Source organism: Sebastes umbrosus, chromosome 11, assembly GCF_015220745.1.
Source record: "Sebastes umbrosus isolate fSebUmb1 chromosome 11, fSebUmb1.pri, whole genome shotgun sequence".
Taxonomy (NCBI): Eukaryota; Metazoa; Chordata; class Actinopteri; order Perciformes; family Sebastidae; genus Sebastes; species Sebastes umbrosus.
This window is the reverse complement of record NC_051279.1, coordinates 3,492,408-3,501,719: the sequence shown is the minus strand read 5'-3', so window position 1 is coordinate 3,501,719 and position 9,312 is coordinate 3,492,408. Positions and strand designations below refer to the sequence as shown.

The following is a 9,312-nucleotide window of genomic DNA, read 5'->3' as shown; positions in this document are numbered from 1 at the left end:
ATTAATTACTTAGACACTGAGGAAGTTCTGATTGTTTATTATTGGAAGTTCACGACTAACTTAAGCATGTCTGTTCCTTCATTAAAAGTTGCAGTAGGAGTCAGTGTTGGCACTCGGGATGGACACAATAACAGGAACGATGGTACAATGTAACACAATCTATCATAAGAAATCTACTTAAATATAAAGATATTATTAAGATAAATACTTAAATACTTAAAATATAAAAGTGACACAATCTCAGCATAAATTTTGATTTTAAACCTGGTGGTATTTATTACAAAGGTATTGTATTACATTATATTTAATGTTTCTACTGCTCCTGTACTGTATGTTTATAGATTGTTGTATTATATAAGAATATCAAATGTGTTTTTTGCACAAAATAGCATTTTAATATTTTAGATAGTGGTATCTGATAGTGATTAGGTAGCAGTGCAACTACTCTGGGTGTTTAACATAAGAAGCAGCAGGCAAGATTTCCAGGCTGGAAACATGCTGTCCTGCATCACTTGATTTCACTCAACAGGTAAGAATACGTTAGCAAAGCATTCATGCCAAGTAGTTCACAACTAACTCAGAATCTATTTATGTCAAATTGCACTCTTGTTTTCAGAGCTCCCATGATCCTCTGCTTCAGGTGTCCTGATTTCTGTCTTCCTCCATGGCGGCCGTCTCCTCCTCACGCCGTATACGTCCTTCCTGCAGCAGTGACCGAGGTTATTTATTTATTTTATTTTATTTATTTATTTGCACATACATAAAACTGCACAAAATCCAGTCAATGAAAAAAACAAAACAAGAAATGTGTCAGGAGAGGTCAAGAAGCCACAGGCTGATACAAAGGACATCCGCCCAACCCCAGGAGAAAATAATAACAGAAAAGGAAGAAAGATCTAAACTAACATAATTTTAAAAACAAGAAGCACACAAAATGTGCAGAAGAACCTAACCGAACAATGGAAAACAATCCAATAAAAACAATGAAATACATTAAAAACAGTACAGAGAAAAAGAAAATATATCTATTGGCATATCAAAAGATAATTAGACATCATGAGTTAAATGTGATGATAATTTTCTAAGGATAACGAGCTCTTGATCATTTTGGTGTCCCATATTTGTACACCTTGATATCCGAGGGAGTTCTGGGCCATGTTCTGTTGATGATTAACCCGTCTAGTATTATGTGAATGAATTTGAGAATTAGATTTAAAGAAGTTGCTAAACGATGATGGTAGAGAAGTAGGAAAAAACATATATTTATATATAAACACACATATCTGATGAATATTTGTCATAAACTGAAAGAATGTTCAGTTTCCTGAACGGAGGCCTCCTCCTTAGAGTTTGACAACGGGTGCCGATCTTACAAATCGTTTTTGCAACAAATAAAGTTTATAAAGATTGGAGGGGTATGTATTTGCCCAAACAATATTACCATAAATCAAATAAGGATAAATAATGGAATAATATAAGGTTAATAAACAAGGCTTGTGCTGATCATCTCCACATTATCACACATTGCCAGTTGTGACGCTGGTTACGTGCATGTGGCACAACTAATGAAGTTATGTTGAAATGTCAAACTTGCGTTTCTAAAGTCTTTTTACAGTGAAGGATGCTTTTCTTGACGGTGTCATATTAATGTAAGTGTTTGAGAACATCACGGAGGACCACATTAGACAGAGAGGAGTGTTCTGCTTCTGCTTTACGCTCGTCCGATTTCAGCTTTTTTCTTTCCAAAGGAGGTTTTCTGCCAGTAGCTAACTGTCTGTGATGCATTAAAGCTGATTTTATGTCATAACTACTCAAAAACAAAAATGAAAACAAGTGCCAGCTTTATAAATGATGTCTGCTTTTACAAAATTATAGCTTAATCTGGGCATCATACACAACAATTTTTTTTTTTAAATTGATACAAATAAATACGTCAGCATGTTAGGGCCATTGTAGGCAAAAGAAACAATTATGGACCCGGTAAGGGGGGTAATATTCCGAACATAGATAAATACTAATATAATTTTGCACTCGGCGGCTCAAGTTACCACGGTATGTAACGGTGTGATGAGGTTGATCCAACCTTGCAAAGTGAAGCGATGTGGTTCCTTAATAAAAGAAGTTTATTTCTTGTAAATTTGTAACTTTAATTTCTGAGTTTTATGATTTTATTTTTCTCGCAAATATATGACTGACGACGTTTTCTTTCTCGTACATTTGTAACTTTAATCTCAGAGAATTTCAGCGTTTTTTTTCTCCACAAATTTATGACCTCATAATCTCAGAGAATATCCAGTTTTTTTTCTTGTAAATTTGTAACTTTTATCTCAGAGAATTTCTGAGTTTTTTTCTTGAAAATTAATGACTTTATAATCTCAGAGACTATTCAGGTTTTTTTCACATAAATTTGGAAATTATTTTTTCGTAAATTTACCACTTTAATCTCAGAGAATATCCAAATTGTTTTCATCATAAATTTATGACTTTAAACTCAGACTTCAAGTTTTTTCTCATAAAATTAATTATTTCTCGAAAATTTACTACTTTACTCTCATCGAATATCCACATTTTTTTATGGTAAATTTACGACTTTAATCTTGGAAATTGCTCCTTTAAAAAAAAAAATTAAAATAAAATGTTTATTTAATTTCTGAGTTTCCTGATTTTCTTCTCTCAAATATATGACTGACAACGTTTTTTTTTTTCTCGTACATTTGTAACTTTAATCTCAGAGAATATTCAAGTTTTTTTTCTCGTAAATTTGTGAATTATTTCTCGTAAATTTACCGCTTTAATCTCAGAGAATATCCTAATTGTTTTCCTCATAAATTTATGACTTTAATCTCAGAAAATGTCTGAGTTTTTTCTTGGAAATTTATGACGTTATAATCTCAGAGACTTCAAGTTTTTTCTCATAAATTTAATTATTTCTTGAAAATTTACTACTTTACTCTCATCGAATATCAACATTTTTTTATGGTAGATTTACCACGTTAATCTTGGAAATTCCTTGGAAATTGCTCGTTTTTAAAAAACATTTTTTTTTTACCTACAATGGCCCTAATACACCGTTGTAAATAAATAACTAATGTTAGGGTAAAATGTGCATTTCTCATAACCTGTTGAAAGTGGAACCAGAGACTTTCAGTGCTGGTGAAGGAATGAAGGAAGCGAGTAAAAATCAGTGTATTGTCATTTAATGCACGTACAGTAACTGAGGCTAATATTGCATCCAATAGTTCATTATCGTTTGCAAAGAGAAGATCCTGTTTCATAAACTTCTCCAGTGATCCTGCTCACTGTGTTAAACAAAGGATGCATCTGCACAGACGGGTTTTAGTTCAGCTTCACCATTTTCATACGAATCAGAAACCACAGATCTATGTCCAGTATGTAAAAGGCTGATCTGAGATCTGGAGGATCCACCAACTCAGATTTACAAACTTTTTTTAAGGACCTTCCTTTAAGCCCTACATGCCATAGCCCGCTCATTTTGTGATATTAGATTTTTGATAGTTATGTTAATTATATTTGTTCTGTAGGTCGGAGGCAGCAGAGAGGACACACAGTACAGTTGTGTCGGTCAAATAGAAATTGTATCTTCTGTGTGGACACTGTGTGACCATCTGAGAGACTCCTAACGGTCCTCAGGCCGCACTTTAGGAACCACAGACTGTTACCCTCAAGTGCACACCTATTGAACCACTGTCACACAAGTGCAACTGATATCATGAACCTTATTACACTTTATAGTGTTACTTAAAGCTTCGTTTCACCTCTGAGATCCATCAACTTCCAGAAAAGAAAAACCCATTTACCTGAGTGACCGCTCCTGCACAGTAATCTGAGGAGAAACACTGGCTTCAGTTTCATCTTGAAGAGGCGCCGGGGAGATTTAGTGTTGCACTTTATAAAGTTAGGAGACTCACAAAAGCCGGATTTAAAGAAGAATGATGCAACATGCAGCGGAGGCCGAGATACTCGTGGGTTCAAGTTCCAAAAATGCTGGATCCTATATTTTACATTTGAAATTTTTAAACGTAAACTTAAAAACTATCACAGGCCTTTGATTAAGAATGCTTATTGTTGTATTTACTTATTTTATTGTATTTAAGGTATACCATTTTATTCTATTTTATTGTTATTTTATTAGTCACCTATTTTATTGTATTTAATTTGAATAATTTTATTCTATTTTATTGTTATTTTTATTAATCTAGTTTTTACTTCACACTGTTTTTAACAGCTTTTAAATTTATTTTATTATAGCTAAGTATTAGTATATTAACTAAGTCCTCTGTTATCCAGTATTGTATAGTATACATGTTTTTAAATCATATACTTCCTCTTATCCACTAAAAAGTGAGCAGTTTGTAGCTACAGTATTTCTCATGTGTCCCACCAGAGATTTTCCAAGCAAAGAGGAAGAGTTTTTTTTTTTCGGCTGGTATTGCAGTAATCAAAGCTGAACACTGTCTGCAGAATATTCATATTTTAACACTCACATCAGACACACCTGATGTCGCAGTAACGAATGGTAATGTGAGATTTCTCAAGTGAAGGCAGCTCAGGGTGTTTATGGACATTTTGCATCAGTGAACAACCAAAGGGGGTGTTTGTCACTTCCTTTTCTCCAGACAAGAATATCAATGTTGGGTGATTCAATCAGAGTGTTTTCGTAATTATTGCTCTCCACAATATGTCCGCATGGTAACTATTGTATGGTTAAGTTTATGGTAATTATGGTTAATAAAAACACAATCGCACGTCTGTGGCAAGAGGAAAATGCCAGACTGACGTGCTACATGCCCCATCGACCTCACACCGACCTCCGCACCCTTTCAACCTCTTCCTTGCCATTGGTAGACTCGCCCTTTACGGTGTTCTTCGAGTGTCGAGTCGGCTGCCCAAGATGCTATAAAACTTTTTATTTTTTATCGCCCCTGCTACATATAACGAACACTATTGCCTGCGTTGGTGCTGAACGTTGAGATTGCACGGGTGTTGTGAGGTACAGAATCCTCGGGGATACCGGGCTGGTTTGTCAATATGTATGGGAACATTTTAAAGGATAATTCCAGTTTAGCACAACTTTAGTCTTGTTTTCCGAATTTTGGCCATCGTTCCTCCATCCATCCATTTTCTTCTGCTTATCCGGGGCCGGGTCGCGGGGGCAGCAGGATTCCAGACGTCCCTCTCCCCAGCAACGTTTTCCAGCTCTTCCTGGGGGACCCCGAGGCATTCCAAGGCCAGACGAGATATATATAATCTCTCCAGTGAGTTCTGGGTCTACCCCGGGGCCTCTTACCAGTTGGCATCCTGATCAGATGCCCGAACCACCTCAGCTGTCCCCTTTCGATGCGAAGGAGCAGCGGCTCTACTCTGAGCTCCCTCCGGATGTCTGAGCTCCTCACCTTATCTCACCCTAAGGCTGAGCCCAGCCACCCTACGGAGGAAGCTCATTTCAGCAGCTTGTATCCGCGATCTCATTCTTTCTGTCACAACCCAAAGCTGATGAGGGTTGGAACGTAGATGGATCGGTAAATCAAGAGCTTTGCCTTCCCTCTTCACCGCAATGATCTGGTACAGCGTCCGCATAACTGCTGACGCTGCACCGAACCGTCTCTCCATTTTACCGTCACTCATCAACAAGACCCCGAGATACTTGAACTCCCTCGCTCTGGGCAAAGACTCAGCCCCAACCCGGAGGGCGCAATCCACTGTTTTCCGTTGTTCCAGTTGTTAAAAAAACAGAATTATCATTTATTGAACAAAAATAATCAGGGCTGTCAAAGTTAATGTGATAATGAAGCGTTAAGGCAAGTTTGTTTAAACGCCACTAATTTCTTTAATGCATGCAACTTGCAATTTTTAGGTTGTAGCGGGCTCAGTTTCCATCAGAATCCATCAGTACCAACCATGTCATACTAGCTTGTTTTGAAGGAGGTTAAATAACGCTCCAAACTTGCGATACATTTTGGCGATGAAAAACTGTCATGTCCATTTTCAAAGGGGTCCTTTGACCTCTGACCTCCAGATATGTGAATGTAAATGGGTTCTATGGGTACCCACGAGTCTCCCCTTTACAGACATGCCCACTTTATGATAATCACATGCAGTTTTAGGGGCAAGTCATAGTCAAGTCAGCACACTGACACACTGACAGCTGTTGTTGCCTGTTGGGCTGCAGTTCGACATGTTATGATTTGAGCATATTGTTTTTGGACAATATTTGTCATAGTTTTGTGTTAATTGATTTCTAGTCATGATTATATACATACATTTGCATAAAGCAAACAGATTTGTCCACTCCCATGTTGATAAAAGTATTAAATACTTGACAAATCTCCCATTTAAGGTACATTTTGAACAGATAAAAAATGTGCGATTAATTTGTGATTAATTGTGAATAACTATGAACAATCATTTGATTAATCGGTATTAAATATTTTAATCGATTGACAAAATAATGTGTGAATCTAAAACCTGAAAGCGCCCCCCCCTTCCAATCACAGGTTCTGGATGCCAAAGACCCAATCTGCTGACGGAGAGAGAGAGAAACAGGAGGCAGGAGGGAGAGCAGCAGCAGAGGAAGCAAACGCTGAAGGAGAGAAGACGACTCTCTGAGCTCCTCACTGGCTTCAGATCAGCTGATAAGGTAAGAGCTCTGCTGCTCTCTGATCTATAACTGTCATTCTTTACTTTTACATTTCCTTTACATGCTGCTGGCTTTTGCCTTCAATCGGAGTCATTTATTTTTCTCTTCTGGGTTTAAATTTCTCACTTTGAAGTGGACTAATGTGATCATTTAGTGGCAACACTAAAGGGGCAGATATCTCACAGCAGTGTGGCGTTCATGTGGAGTTAATTATGTAGCTCCTCTACATCATTTTATCATCTACATTTGATGCTGTAACACGTTTTAATGGATTACAGCCAAGAATGATGCACAGAAAATGTAACTGTTTTGTTTGACTGTGTATTATGTGTTCATTTATTGACTGGAGACTGGTGACTAAAAAACCTCCCCGTTTTTCAAATATTTTAGTTTAAAGGAAAAAACAAATATTGTGTTTCATATCGTTCTCACATGACAAATTATTTGTTCAGCATTTGTTCACGGTCTCCTTTTAAGTGTCTCTCATTGCTTTAGATGTCTTTGGTGCTCAGTTTTCAGTCATTGGACAAATACTGGCGAAATACCATTAAAACACAGAAACAACTTTTTAAGACTAATAGTGATGCCTTGTCTGTTGCATTTCTGCATAACGTCTTTCAACAATCTCTAATGGAAAAAAAGCTGTTTTTTTATTTTTATAAAATGACCTTCAAACACGCTCCAAATCCAAGCCGTACAATCAATGGCAGTTGGAGCGCAATATGGGAATTTAGGCCAAGTAGGACGCATTTGAGATTAGTTGCACCTTTGGGAATAAAAATCCCACGTAACAACAGGGACAGCAGCATGTCAGGGCTGTGGATATGAAATCCTAAATTGGGTCAATTATCCCTCATTAAAATATTCAGTATTCATGAAATCAACATAAGTGTAATACAATATTTTCATTCAGAAAGGAAATAAATGACAAGTTGAATGTTTTATTGAGTCTCAAATGTAATCTGGGACCTTTACAAAGTCCCACTGAGTTGGAAATGTCCCAAGTTAAATGTTTGAGTATTGAGTAGGGCTGTCGCGGTAACAATGATTGGCTCAACAGTGCAATATGTGATGTTATTGCCTTTATTTATTTATTTATTTAATTTCTGCTGATTTTAGTGCTATATAAATAAGCTATATTGTTGCTTTTTAAAGGACAGAGATGACAGTTTTAAAACTAATTAAAGATTTCTTTATTGTTATATGCTGAACACAGAAGGGCAATGAGGCGCAGCGTTGTTTTTTTCAGCTGAGATGCTTTGGTTGCATCTTGTTGCTATGATACGGAATATCTGCGGAAGTAAAAATGTCGGTACAAGTTAGAGAACTTGCTCTGGATGGAGGGAAGCCTGAAGCACTTGAGGAGAGAGGACAGACCCGCCGGTCTATGTGTATTAATTTCTTCTCCATTGTTATTGTTGTTCTTTTTGCACTTGTAGCCTACATGTAGGATGTGACGTTTCGTCTTTATGGTATTTGTCCCGCCCCTCCTCCATTGTGATTGGACGGCTGGGTAAAAAAGTGACAGTGACTAGTGCAAAACCCAGAGTTGAACATTTTTCAACTCTCTGCCACACGAAAAACATGCAAACGTGCAGCGCTCAGCGCAGAATAACTGCTCAGCACCTCGGCACGTTGCTGGCGTTTGTAGCGTTGTGTAAACACGCTACAAACTTAAAACCTACTCTGAAAGACAGAGCAGGTTTTATTCTTTGCTCCCTTTGCAAAGAATTCAAATAAGAAAAAAACGTGAACATAACTGTCGGGGCGGTTGCTTACCATCCCCTGCGGTCGGCTTGTCAATATTGCGGTAATTGCGACAGCCCTAGTATTGACTTTGGAATTTAAAGTTACAATTTCAAAGATCTCTGTTTAGCTCACTTTGGCGGCACCTCTGCATGGCGATAAGCGGTAACTGCAGGTGTGTTTTTGAATCTCACTTCCCAGAGATCGCAGCTTGTGTCTCTCTGGCAGAGATTTAAAGGGACTGTTTGTAACTTCTTACACGTATAAATCAATCCGGGTCGGTGTCCCATGCGCGCTCACGTGTGGCTACGCTGTTCAGACTCAGACTCCAACACAAACTACACGAAGCACCAAAACCACAAAGTTGTATCTAGTGAAGCCCGTCTGTTAAACAGTGTTGGCCGCGGTCGGAGGACGCGGGGGAGACCGTAGCTTGGGTCGCCAGGTCCGGAGTCTCTGCTGTACTCTGCTCCTCTGCCTGCCTTCACTCACACGACACACTCGTTCTCGCTCCACCTCATGTGCATGAAACAACTACGGCAGCTCCTCCAGACCAACAGAGGTTTCCCGTGTCTTGTGAAGTGACGGGGCTCCGCAGCGAGAAACGTTATCGTCTCCGACCAAAACTCCGGTGTCTCCCCTGTTCCCTCCGGCCGCGGTCGGGAGGCTGAAGCAGGAAAAGCCAACACTAGGATCAGCATTGATTCATGGAGAGACCTTCGTCTGGTCAGCTAACATTACTGCCAAGCAGCTGAAATATAGAGTGGTATTGTGCTTTTAGCTGACGTGTGTCACCTCACTGTTTTGAGTGATGCTCGTTCATGTCTATGTAGAGCGAGCACAAGCGCGAGCAACAGGACGCTGACTTTCGTTGACCTAACGGCCACAGGTGTCGCTGTTAACAAGCA

At 38.5% G+C, this 9,312-nt stretch overlaps 1 protein-coding gene across 1 annotated transcript in view; it reads left to right on the top strand.

The window, feature by feature from the left end:
- Window positions 1–6,552: 6,552 nt before the first annotated feature.
- mag (myelin associated glycoprotein) overlaps window positions 6,553–9,312 on the top strand; it is a 37,391-nt gene continuing 34,631 nt past the window's right edge. The window contains exon 1 of the mRNA XM_037786166.1: window positions 6,553–6,658. The gene's annotated coding sequence lies outside the window, so the exon portion shown is untranslated. The remainder of the gene's footprint in view (window positions 6,659–9,312) is intronic.